Below are 14918 nucleotides of genomic sequence, written 5' to 3'. Positions count from 1 at the left end.
GAACAAAACAAACATTTATTGTGGAACTAGGATTCCTGGGAGTGTATTCTGATGAAGATCATCAAAGGTAAGTGAATATTTATAATGCTATTTCTGACTTATGTTGACTCCAACATGGCGGATATCTCTTTGGGTTGATTTGTCGTCTGAGCGCTGTACTCAAATTATTGCATGGTTTGCTATTTCCGTAAAAAAAAAATTGAAATCTGACACAGCGGTTGCATTAACTATGATTGCAATCAACAGAACAAGTCCGTACAGTATCCTGCCAGCATTCAGGTGTTCTTATTATCAGCATTATTATCTGTAATGACTGTTACTCTGTTTGACGCTGTTCAGCTACACACACCATCACCAATACCATCCACCATCACCATCCCCACCACATCACCAATACTCCAATACCATCACCTGCACCATCACAAACACCATCGCCACCATCACACCCAGGGTAAACAGTGGGTTGTGTAATATATTTAATTCACCATACTGTGCAGGGTAAACAGTGGGTTATGACACAGATTTAATTCACCATACTGTGCAGGGTAAACAGTGGGTTATGACACAGATTTAATACACCATAATGTGCAGGGTAAACAGTGGGTTATGACACAGATTTAATACACCATAATGTGCAGGGTAAACAGTGGGTTATGACACAGATTTAATTCACCATAATGTGCAGGGTAAACAGTGGGTTATGACACAGATTTAATTCACCATACTGTGCAGGGTAAACAGTGGGTTATGACACAGATTTAATACACCATAATGTGCAGGGTAAACAGTGGGTTATGACACAGATTTAATACACCATAATGTGCAGGGTAAACAGTGGGTTATGACACAGATTTAATTCACCATAATGTGCAGGGTAAACAGTGGGTTATGACACAGATTTAATTCACCATACTGTGCAGGGTAAACAGTGGGTTATGACACAGATTTAATACACCATAATGTGCAGGGTAAACAGTGGGTTATGACACAGATTTAATACACCATAATGTGCAGGGTAAACAGTGGGTTATGACACAGATTTAATACACCATACTGTGCAGGCTAAACAGTGGGTTGTGATCTAGATTTAATACACCATAATGTGCAGGGTAAACAGTGGGTTATGACACAGATTTAATTCACCATAATGTGCAGGGTAAACAGTGGGTTATGACACAGATTTAATACACCATAATGTGCAGGTTAAACAGTGGGTTATGACAGATTTAATTCACCATAATGTGCAGGGTAAACAGTGGGTTATGACACAGATTTAATTCACCATACTGTGCAGGGTAAACAGTGGGTTGTGATCTAGATTTAATTCACCATAATGTGCAGGGTAAACAGTGGGTTGTGATCTAGATTTAATTCACCATAATGTGCAGGGTAAACAGTGGGTTGTGTAATATATTTAATTCACCATACTGTGCAGGGTAAACAGTGGGTTATGACACAGATTTAATACACCATAATGTGCAGGGTAAACAGTGGGTTGTGTAATATATTTAATTCACCATACTGTGCAGGGTAAACAGTGGGTTATGACACAGATTTAATACACCATAATGTGCAGGGTAAACAGTGGGTTGTGATCTAGATTTAATACACCATAATGTGCAGGGTAAACAGTGGGTTGTGATCTATATTTAATACACCATAATGTGCAGGGTAAACAGTGGGTTATGACACAGATTTCATTCACCATAATGTGCAGGGTAAACAGTGGGTTATGACACAGATTTAATTCACCATACTGTGCCGGGTAAACAGTGGGTTATGACACAGATTTAATTCACCATAATGTGCAGGGTAAACAGTGGGTTATGACACAGATTTAATTCACCATACTGTGCAGGGTAAACAGTGGGTTATGACACAGATTTAATTCACCATACCGTGCAGGGTAAACAGTGGGTTATGACACAGATTTAATTCACCAAAATGTGCAGGGTAAACAGTGGGTTATGACACAGATTTAATACACCATAATGTGCAGGGTAAACAGTGGGTTATGACACAGATTTAATTCACCATAATGTGCAGGGTAAACAGTGGGTTATGACACAGATTTAATTCACCATACTGTGCCGGGTAAACAGTGGGTTATGACACAGATTTAATTCACCATAATGTGCAGGGTAAACAGTGGGTTATGACACAGATTTAATTCACCATACTGTGCAGGGTAAACAGTGGGTTATGACACAGATTTAATTCACCATACCGTGCAGGGTAAACAGTGGGTTATGACACAGATTTAATTCACCATACTGTGCAGGGTAAACAGTGGGTTATGATACAGATTTAATACACCATAATGTGCAGGGTAAACAGTGGGTTGTGATCTAGATTTAATTCACCATACTGTGCAGGGTAAACAGTGGGTTATGACACAGATTTAATTCACCATACTGTGCAGGGTAAACAGTGGGTTATGACACAGATTTAATTCACCATACTGTGCAGGGTAAACAGTGGGTTGTGATCTAGATTTAATACACCATAATGTGCAGGGTAAACAGTGGGTTGTGATCTATATTTAATACACCATAATGTGCAGGGTAAACAGTGGGTTATGACACAGATTTAATTCACCATACTGTGCCGGGTAAACAGTGGGTTATGACACAGATTTAATTCACCATAATGTGCAGGGTAAACAGTGGGTTATGACACAGATTTAATTCACCATACCGTGCAGGGTAAACAGTGGGTTATGACACAGATTTAATTCACCATACTGTGCAGGGTAAACAGTGGGTTTTAATACAGATTTAATACACCATAATGTGCAGGGTAAACAGTGGGTTGTGATCTAGATTTAATTCACCATACTGTGCAGGGTAAACAGTGGGTTATGACACAGATTTAATTCACCATACTGTGCAGGGTAAACAGTGGGTTATGACACAGATTTAATTCACCATACTGTGCAGGGTAAACAGTGGGTTGTGATCTAGATTTAATACACCATAATGTGCAGGGTAAACAGTGGGTTGTCATCTAGATTTAATACACCATACTGTGCATTGTAAACAGTGGGTTGTGATCTAGATGTAATACACCATACTGTGCAGGGTAAACAGTGGGTTGTGATCTATATTTAATACACCATAATGTGCAGGGTAAACAGTGGGTTGTGATCTAGATTTAATACACCATACTGTGCATTGTAAACAGTGGGTTGTGATCTAGATGTAATACACCATACTGTGCAGGGTAAACAGTGGGTTGTGATCTATATTTAATACACCATAATGTGCAGGGTAAACAGTGGGTTGTGATCTAGATTTAATACACCATACTGTGCAGGGTAAACAGTGAGTTGTGATCTATATTTAATACACCATAATGTGCAGGGTAAACAGTGGGTTGTGATCTAGATTTAATACACCATACTGGGCAGGGTAAACAGTGGGTTGTGATCTAGATTTAATACACCATAATGTGCAGGGTAAACAGTGGGTTGTGATCTAGATTTAATACACCATACTGTGCAGGGTAAACAGTGGGTTATGACACAGATTTAATACACCATAATGTGCAGGGTAAACAGTGGGTTGTGATCTAGATTTAATTCACCATAATGTGCAGGGTAAACAGTGGGTTGTGACTCAGATTTAATACACCATACTGTGCAGGGTAAACAGTGGGTTATGACACAGATTTAATTCACCATAATGTGCAGGGTAAACAGTGGGTTATGACACAGATTTAATACACCATACTGTGCAGGGTAAACAGTGGGTTATGACACAGATTTAATACACCATACTGTGCAGGGTAAACAGTGGGTTGTGATCTAGATTTAATACACCATACTGTGCAGGGTATACAGTGGGTTGTGACACAGATTTAATACACCATACTGTGCAGGGTAAACAGTGGGTTATGACACAGATTTAATACACCATACTGTGCAGGGTAAACAGTGGGTTGTGATCTATATTTAATACACCATACTGTGCAGGGTAAACAGTGGGTTGTGACACAGATTTCATGCACCATACTGTGCAGGGTAAACAGTGGGTTGTGACACAGATTTAATACACCATACTGTGCAGGGTAAACAGTGGGTTGTGATCTAGATTTAATACACCATACTGTGCAGGGTAAACAGTGGGTTGTGATCTAGATTTAATACACCATACTGTGCAGGGTAAACAGTGGGTTGTGATCTAGATTTAATACACCATACTGTGCAGGGTAAACAGTGGGTTGTGACACAGATTTAATACACCATACTGTGCAGGGTAAACAGTGGGTTATGACACAGATTTAATTCACCATAATGTGCAGGGTAAACAGTGGGTTGTGACTCAGATTTAATACACCATACTGTGCAGGGTAAACAGTGGGTTATGACACAGATTTAATTCACCATAATGTGCAGGGTAAACAGTGGGTTATGACACAGATTTAATACACCATACTGTGCAGGGTAAACAGTGGGTTATGACACAGATTTAATACACCATACTGTGCAGGGTAAACAGTGGGTTGTGATCTAGATTTAATACACCATACTGTGCAGGGTATACAGTGGGTTGTGACACAGATTTAATACACCATACTGTGCAGGGTAAACAGTGGGTTGTGACACAGATTTAATACACCATACTGTGCAGGGTAAACAGTGGGTTGTGATCTAGATTTAATACACCATACTGTGCAGGGTAAACAGTGGGTTGTGATCTAGATTTAATACACCTTACTGTGCAGGGTAAACAGTGGGTTGTGATCTAGATTTAATACACCATACTGTGCAGGGTAAACAGTGGGTTGTGACACAGATTTAATACACCATACTGTGCAGGGTAAACAGTGGGTTATGACACAGATTTAATTCACCATAATGTGCAGGGGAAACAGTTGGTTTATGACACAGATGTAATACACCATACTGTGCAGGGTAAACAGTGGGTTGTGACTCAGATTTAATACACCATACTGTGCAGGGTAAACAGTGGGTTGTGATCTAGATTTAATTCACCATACTGTGCAGGGTAAACAGTGGGTTGTGACACAGATTTAATACACCATACTGTGCAGGGTAAACAGTGGGTTGTGATCTAGATTTAATACACCATACTGTGCAGGGTAAACAGTGGGTTGTGACACAGATTTAATACACCATACTGTGCAGGGTAAACAGTGGGTTATGACACAGATTTAATACACCATAATGTGCAGGGTAAACAGTGGGTTGTGATCTAGATTTAATACACCATGCTGTGCAGGGTAAACAGTGGGTTGTGATCTAGATTTAATACACCATACTGTGCAGGGTAAACAGTGGGTTGTGACACAGATTTAATACACCATACTGTGCAGGGTAAACAGTGGGTTGTGACACAGATTTAATACACCATACTGTGCAGGGTAAACAGTGGGTTGTCACACAGATTTAATACACCATACTGTGCAGGGTAAACAGTGGGTTGTGATCTAGATTTAATACACCATACTGTGCAGGGTAAACAGTGGGTTGTGACACAGATTTAATACACCATACTGTGCAGGGTAAACAGTGGGTTGTGACACAGATTTAATACACCATACTGTGCAGGGTAAACAGTGGGTTGTGATCTAGATTTAATACACCATACTGTGCAGGGTAAACAGTGGGTTGTGATCTAGATTTAATACACCATACTGTGCAGGGTAAACAGTGGGTTGTGATCTAGATTTAATACACCATACTGTGCAGGGTAAACAGTGGGTTGTGACACAGATTTAATGCACCATACTGTGCAGGGTAAACAGTGGGTTATGACACAGATTTTATTCACCATAATGTGCAGGGTAAACAGTGGGTTGTGATCTAGATTTAATACACCATGCTGTGCAGGGTAAACAGTGGGTTGTGATCTAGATTTAATACACCATACTGTGCAGGGTAAACAGTGGGTTGTGACACAGATTTAATACACCATACTGTGCAGGGTAAACAGTGGGTTGTGACACAGATTTAATACACCATACTGTGCAGGGTAAACAGTGGGTTGTGACACAGATTTAATACACCATACTGTGCAGGGTAAACAGTGGGTTGTGATCTAGATTTAATACACCATACTGTGCAGGGTAAACAGTGGGTTGTGACACAGATTTAATACACCATACTGTGCAGGGTAAACAGTGGGTTGTGACACAGATTTAATACACCATACTGTGCAGGGTAAACAGTGGGTTGTGACACAGATTTAATACACCATACTGTGCAGGGTAAACAGTGGGTTGTGACACAGATTTAATACACCATACTGTGCAGGGTAAACAGTGGGTTGTGACACAGATTTAATACACCATACTGTGCAGGGTAAACAGTGGGTTGTGACACAGATTTAATACACCATACTGTGCAGGGTAAACAGTGGGTTGTGATCTAGATTTAATACACCATACTGTGCAGGGTAAATAGTGGGTTATGATCTAGATTTAATACACCATACTGTGCAGGGTAAACAGTGGGTTGTGATCTAGATTTAATACACCATACTGTGCAGGGTAAACAGTGGGTTGTGATCTAGATTTAATACACCATACTGTGCAGGGTAAACAGTGGGTTGTGATCTAGATTTAATACACCATACTGTGCAGGGTACATAGTGGGTTGTGATCTAGATTTAATACACCATACTGTGCAGGGTAAACAGTGGGTTGTGATCTAGATTTAATACACCATACTGTGCAGGGTAAACAGTGGGTTATGACACAGATTTAATACACCATACTGTGCAGGGTAAACAGTGGGTTATGACACAGATTTAATACACCATACTGTGCAGGGTAAACAGTGGGTTGTGATCTAGATTTAATACACCATACTGTGCAGGGTAAACAGTGGGTTGTGATCTAGCTTTAATACACCATACTGTGCAGGGTAAACAGTGGGTTATGACACAGATTTAATACACCATACTGTGCAGGGTAAACAGTGGGTTATGACACAGATTTAATACACCATACTGTGCAGGGTAAACAGTGGGTTATGACACAGATTTAATACACCATAATGTGCAGGGTAAACAGTGGGTTATGACACAGATTTAATACACCATAATGTGCAGGGTAAACAGTGGGTTATGACACAGATTTAATACACCATAATGTGCAGGGTAAACAGTGGGTTATGACACAGATTTAATACACCATACTGTGCAGGGTAAACAGTGGGTTATGACACAGATTTAATACACCATACTGTGCAGGGTAAACAGTGGGTTGTGTGGATAAAGAGTCTTACAGGCAGGTTGTTTTCTGCTCTTTAGATAATACATATCTGTTAGGCTACAGGTAGCGGCTTTGCCTTTTTGAATGTGGTGTGTGTGTGTGTGTCTGTGTGTCTGTGTCTGTGTCTGTGTCTGTGTCTGTGTCTGTGTCTGTGTCTGTGTCTGTGTTTGTGTTTGTGTTTGTTGGCAGAAGACATTGAAACGCAACAGGCCAACCACAGCACTCCTTGATCTCACTTCGTTCCCCCTCTCTCTCTCTCTCTCTCTCTCTCTCTCTCTCTGTCTCTCTCTCTCCCCTCTCTCCATCAATTATCTCTCTCACTCTGTTCTCGCTACATCGTACTTTTCCTCCCCTCCGCATTCATAATGTAAAACAAATTTGAACAAAGCCTGGTGAAATTGAAAAAGCCTCTATCCTGCATCACTCTGGAATGAGTTTATTAGAATCTTAAAGGCGGTACAAAATAGACTTAAAAACCCATTTTCAGGGGGAAATGACTTTTTAAGAAAAGACACATTGTACACATTTGGGGATGATAAGTTGGATGACACAAAGGGGAACCTTCGAGGCAGCAACTGAGTTTTATCAGAGGGAATTGAGGTGTAGTGGGGTGTTTGTTGCCGTCTCACACATTTGTTTCCCAAAGAAAACAAATCAGGCTGAGAATAAACAAATCTTTATATCTGTGCTGTGGTTGGGTGTGTGTGGGTGTGCTCCCTAAATCATTGGTCTTTTACTGGGGGTAAATGAACACTTACTTATTTTGCTGTAGGCTTGGACAGATTCTGTGTTTGTGTATATGGGTCTTTTTAAACTAGGGTACCAGTGAGGATTACTTACAATGATCAACATGTTACAGCTGTTGATAAGTCACTGATCATTTTTTTTCATGTCATTACATTACGATATAAGGTTGGATCATATATTTAGCATTACAAACTGGTTGGTTCAAGCCCTGAATGCTGATTGGCTGACAACCGTGGTATATCAGACTGTTTACCAAGCGTATGACAAAACATACATTTTTATTGTTCTAATTATGTTGGTAACCAGTTTATAATAGCAATAAGGCACCTCGGGGGTTTGTGGTATATGGTCAATATACCACACGCCCTCAGGCCTTATTGCTGAATGAATCAGTTAAATTAGACATTGTACTTGAACCCTGTAAGAATTTTGGATCTAGCTGTTGGACAGTTTTGTGTATAGAGATCTCAGAAATGCAGTGTAACTAGATAGCATTTTGTGTCTCCTTATGTTACAGGGTGGAAACAGTTTTAATAAATAATAATTGCTTTTGAAAAATCGAATGCTTCTAACAAATAGAGTCACCTTACATTGATACTTAAAACCTAAATCAATACTGTCATTGATGTGGCTCTTCAATAAGTATGCATAATGGCTCTTCAATAAGTATGCATAATACTTGTTGGATGAGCATTTGGTGTTGAGCTGTTTCATTATGGATCGTCTGATCCAAGAAGGACTTTTCAGAATGACAGCCAAGTGATGAACAGCTGTTGTGATAGCAGGTAATGCAACAACAGCTCAAATGCTGGATAAAAGGAATGTCCAGAATATTTTGTTGTCTCATTCATTATGCCGGGGGAAGACAGTTGCGTCTGGATCCACGTTGGATCTAATATCTCTAGCCAATGGATGTTGATCATCTGTTGGTGTCTGCTTGATTTACAGCAGAGTCTAGTTAGATTTAACATAGAAAGCTTCAAGTTACTGAGTTCATGTTTTCATATGTTTTTGTGCCTCAGATTGGACACCAAGTCTACTGTGTGCAATTGTGTAGGATAGACTATTGTGCAACACCCAATGCTCTTCTAATGAATTATTCTGCATATAATGACAACAAATTACATTATTACATGGCCTAGTGGGTTCACAATATAATCAGGTAATGACAAAACATGACAAATACACTTTGTTACCATGTTACACCTGCAATTTCTAACCATACAAGGGGCTTGATGCAGCCTACTTGAACTTGAATTTGGAGCTCAGAAAGTACTGGAATTCACCTACCTGGAAAATCTGACATTTCCTCAATTTGGTGCTTGAAAAGTTATTGTAATTATTGTAGTCTGTTTATATGTTCTTCCTTGATTTAATTTTGTATCAGTTTTTGTGAGAGATTGCCACTTTCGTTTGTTTCCCGTTGCTTCATTTGAATGGTGTTGTGCTATTCTGTTGCAGTAAAACCACGTGAGGTTATTATGAGGACAACAACATCTAATGTTGCCTTCAACTTGGCTTTCCATACAAATCCTTCCAGTAAAAAAGGAACGTGGTTTCCATAGAAACAACGATGATGAGATAAATGCATGTCTTTATTATGTGTGCCTGCGTCACCTACACAGGCCACATCTCTATTTAGTCAGGCAATGTCCACATTATTCTCACATATTTTATAATATAATAATAATTTGAATATCAAGGCCTAAAATATTAATTATTCCAAAAGTGATAATGGCCTACTTTTTTCTTTGACTTTTTTGGGGGGAGGAGGGTTCTATATTAGGCCCTATATGTACAAATATTTAAATTATACAATTGTATAACATTGATGTCCTTGAAAATTACAATGAACTGCTTGAAAATCTCCCTGAAAGTCCTTGAATGTGACTTGCCGATGTCTTTATGAACCCTGTTTAAAGGACGTATAGTCCTAGACCTATGCTGTTGTATAGCTGGGGTTATGGGTCCATTGGCATGTATTCCTCTGTACATATGTGGAACTGCATAAAAATCACATTTATTTTTGTTTCAAACCATTTTGAAAATGTGGTTTCCAATGTTACACATTGGCCCTCGTTATTTATAGAAAGATGTGTGGCTAGGCTTATGTGTGTTTGTATATTCACCAATGAAGGCGTTAGAACAGTGAACAGGTGAGGGGATGGTGTGTGTGTGTGTGTGTGTGTGTGTGGTGTGTGTGTCAAGTAGCTGCTTTAGTAAAGGATAGGGAGAGGGATCGGAAGAGTGAGAGAGAAGAAAGGATGCCAGATGAGAGAGGATAAGGTTGAAGGATGGATATTTATTGTTTGTTCTAAACCTCACCCATCTCACATGAAATGATGCGTGTGTGTGTGTGTGTGTGTGTGTGTGTGTGTGTGTGTGTGTGTGTGTGTGTGTGTGCATGTTTGAGAGAGAGAGACTGGCCGTACGTAATCTTTGGGGTTCCAACGACTTGTGTGTGGTTGAGGTTAATTCAGCGACAAACGCCACAGTTAATCCAGCGACAGGCCTCACATGCAGAGGTACTTACCCATGTTTTGAGAGATATACATTTGGGGGGGGGGGGGTTGAAGGTGACAGGCCATGCATACAGAGGCACTTACCCATGTATTGGGTAACACATTGGGGTGGTTGAAGGTGACAAGCCATCCATACAGAGATACTTAGTCATGTGTTTTCTGCCTTTGGTCAACACTAACACACTGAGCTACTGAGATATGCGTATGATGTCCCAACACGAGAGAGAGACAACATACAGGGAACATATCTCTGAACGACAGAGATAGATGGGCAGACAGAAAGACAGACATGTATGTGTGTGGGTGCTTCTGCCAAGCACACTAGCTCCAACATCCCTGTCTCTATTGGCCAGCTTTCCGCCTGACCTTTAGACAGTGCCATTGTATTACATTGAATGAAATAGCAGTATGCCCATATTACAAGATAATACCATGTATTTTACACAGCAGGATGACTTACTAAAGACGTCATTTAATGAGTTTCTCATATTGTCATGTCTAACCTCCAATTTAAGGCTGGCACAATTACCATATAATCGTGAAACTGAGGATTATGGATGAAGACGGTGATGAAAATAAAATAGAGAGCCAGAGAACAATTAGCCCCAGTCTCAATGCTGGGGGGACGAACGGTTCCTAGGGCAACCAACGGGTGTGTGTGTGTGTGTGTGTGTGTGTGTGTGTGTGTGTTAGTAGAGTAAGCGTATGTGTGTGTTTGTTCAGTTAGTCTTGTGCAAAGCCCTTCTTATGGTTAGCAAGCCTGGGACTTTGATTACCACTAAAGACATTTTATAGACTCCAGCAGAGAGCCAGAAGAGGACTTACACAGAGTACCATAACATACTATACAATACCATACATTACCAGCCCTATTTGTACCCCTCTCCCCCCTCCTCATTTAGTGGTCTGGTCAGTTTGTCGGTCGGTGGTGGGTTGTCGGTCGGTGTGTTGAATGCTATTGAAACGTAACAGACTGAAAAGTTCCTGAAAAGTTCCCAGAGATGTCATAACCAGACAGTGGTGGAATGACTTTTCCTGACTCAACCAGGCTCTGTCTCTCTGTCTCCCTCCCTCTCTCTCTCACACACACACACACACACACACACACACACACACACACACAGGATGCAAGCCCACCCTGTGGGTGAAGTCACTATCTGTGATACCCCTAGTCCCATCATATAGTATCAGGCAAATAGGATGAGCCTAGTATGCTGATATTTGTTGCTTGCAGCATTCGTTTTTACTAAACAGTAAGTGCTATATAGTATGATTAGTACACAGTGTGCAGTTTAAATACTGTAAGTAGTAGACAAGACAGATTTCAGACCTGGACACACACACACACATATAATGGATTGCTCACCAGGGACCACATTCCAAAAATGCTCCCCTTGGCTCTCATGTGGCATAAACAAACAAACACACACACACACACACACACACACACACACACACACACACACGTGGTGTAGGGTTCCATGCTGAGTGGATTGTAGAGACATCAAAACCGAGATGGCAGATTGAGAGCCAACAGACTCCAATTCCCTACAGTTAATGCAAAGTGGTGTGTGTGTGTGCGTGGGCGTCTGTGTGACCAGCTTTGAGAGCTTATGTAGTTCAGATCAGAATCCAACCCTTCGGTTTTGGCAGGAACCATGTTCAGTGTCCTTGAATGTAAGCTGGATACAGAGAGGTGCTGAAACATCTCTGGACTGGAGCGCTCTATTGTATTGAGAGAAATATTGAGACCATTATAGGAGTACATTATCACTTAGAACAATTCGGCCTGTTGGAATGACATCAACATACATACTGCTGTTATACACTATATTACATACGTCTTTCTGGAATAAAAGGCAGCTCTTCATACACAAACGCATGTGCATACATACAAACACACACACGTGACTCCAATACCCATCAGTGTTTTTTATGATGGTTAGAATTATCAGTAGTTACGGTTTTCTCCTTATTGATGGTTAGAATTAGCATTAGTTACGGTTTTCTCCTTATTGATGGTTAGAATTAGCATTAGTTACGGTTTTCTCCTTATTGATGGTTAGAATTAGCATTAGTTATGGTTTCTCCTTATTGGTGTGGCTGACACGAGCCATACAGTCACAAATCATTGTGTTCAATGCGTCATGGTAGGTGTGTTCATGTGTGTGACACAGACCATGAATCCAGTCAGTATTTTTACAGCGTCATGGCGTATTACAGAGGCTTTGACAGCGAGTTGTCCCGTTGTTTCCCAGTCTCTCTCTCTCACACACACACACACACACACACACAGCTGCGCCCTAGCTCATTGAGTGTGTAATGATTGCGGTTTGACTAAGATTAAGAGGATATCATGTGAAATAGAGAGATAATGCTGAAGGTCTCTGTTGTGGTAAGGTTGAAGCAGTGATACATCTGGCTAGTAGTGTGTCTGTCATGGTAACACTGTCTAAGTAGTGTGTCTGTCGTGGTAACGCTGTCTAAGTAGTGTGTCTGTCGTGGTAACTCTGTCTAAGTAGTGTGTCTGTCGGGGTAACACTGTCTAAGTAGTGTGTCTGTCGGGGTAACACTGTCTAAGTAGTGTGTCTGTCATGGTAACACTGTCTAAGTAGTGTGTCTGTCGTGGTAACACTGTCTAAGTAGTGTGTCTGTCGTGGTAACACTGTCTAAGTAGTGTGTCTGTCGTGGTAACACTGTCTAAGTAGTGTGTCTATCATGATAACACTGTCTAAGTAGTGTGTCTGTCATGGTAACACTGTCTAAGTAGTGTGTCTGTCGTGGTAACACTGTCTAAGTAGTGTGTCTGTCGTGGTAACACTGTCTAAGTAGTGTGTCTGTCATGGTAACACTGTCTAAGTAGTGTGTCTGTCGTGGTAACACTGTCTAAGTAGTGTGTCTGTCGTGGTAACACTGTCTAAGTAGTGTGTCTGTCGTGGTAACACTGTCTAAGTAGTGTGTCTGTCGTGGTAACACTGTCTAAGTAGTGTGTCTGTCGTGGTAACACTGTCTAAGTAGTGTATCTGTCATGGTAACACTGTCTAAGTAGTGTGTCTGTCGTGGTAACACTGTCTAAGTAGTGTGTCTGTCGTGGTAACACTGTCTAAGTAGTGTGTCTGTCGTGGTAACACTGTCTAAGTAGTGTGTCTGTCGTGGTAACACTGTCTAAGTAGTGTGTCTGTCGTGGTAACACTGTCCTGGGTAGAGAGGATCGTTTTGGCGTGTTTCTTGTCGCTGGTCATTGTTTTTGTCATTAGTGCGTGGCAGAGTCAGGGACAGCACATGTGCTAGTCATGGAAGAGTGTCTACTTAACGTCTTCTCTTGAACATTCTGTACACACAGAGTCAGGGATGGGGTGGGGAACAGACATAAATATATGGATGGAGGGAGAGAAGTATATAGAGAGAATCAAAGACAGAAAGTGATGGCTGGAAGAATATAAATAGGTAGTGATGAGAGAAAGAGATGGGGAGATGGAGGAGGGACCACATCAGAGGATGAGAGAGAGAGGTTGAGAATGAGCAACAAGGAGAAAGATAGAATCCTAGATCTAGGATGTGGTTAACTGTCTTGCTGTTAAACAGATGAAGAGAGGGGGGAGAGGAAAGAGAGAGGAAAGAGAGAGGAAAGAGGGGGAAGACAACAGCATAAAAAAGGAAGAATGTGGGGATCTGCTGTAGACCAGTGAGACATGGAGAAATAGAAAGGGAACGAGAAAGAGAGAGAGAGTACGGTCGGCATCTAGAATCTATCAAGTATGGTTGGACTGTATGAAAGGCTATTATAACACCATTGCCAAACACTGTCTATTAAATCCTCTCTTTTTTCTTCTTTCTCTCTTTCTCTTTTCCTCTTTCCTCTCTTCCTCCCTCTCTCCCCCCGTTCCTCTCATTTCCATATCCCTTTCTTCTGTCATTCTCCTCCCTCTCTTCCATCTTTCTCTCTATCCAACCAGCCTGTTGTCCAGTTCTGTAAATGAAAGAGGATGTGATGGGAGGAGGATGATAAAAGGATAATTAGTGTATTACAACAGGAGATATAATGGAAACACAACTAAAGTAACAGGACTGGTACTCTAACTAATGTTGTCCCATGCTCTCACTGACACAGACACGCATACAGATGTAGGATCTTAATTTGATCCAGATTCCTACATCCTGAATATTAATCCCGCAGAAACAGGAAATTTGAATTATTATGTGGATTATTATTATTATTATTATGTTATTTTTTGGATTATATTGAATTTACATTTTTGTAGCGGTTTATAAAGCGGAAATCAAGTCTGACATTTTAAAGTGGAAATTACAACCTTCAGAAACCTTTTTAAACCTCAAATACACTACAAGGTTTAAATGTCCTGCGTTGCGGGAACATTTTCCTGCAACAGTGTGATCAAATTAAGATCC

Source organism: Salvelinus fontinalis, chromosome 28 (assembly GCF_029448725.1).
Source record: "Salvelinus fontinalis isolate EN_2023a chromosome 28, ASM2944872v1, whole genome shotgun sequence".
Taxonomy (NCBI): domain Eukaryota; kingdom Metazoa; phylum Chordata; class Actinopteri; order Salmoniformes; family Salmonidae; genus Salvelinus; species Salvelinus fontinalis.
The sequence above is the reverse complement of the archived record's forward strand: the minus strand, read 5'-3'. Positions refer to the sequence as shown.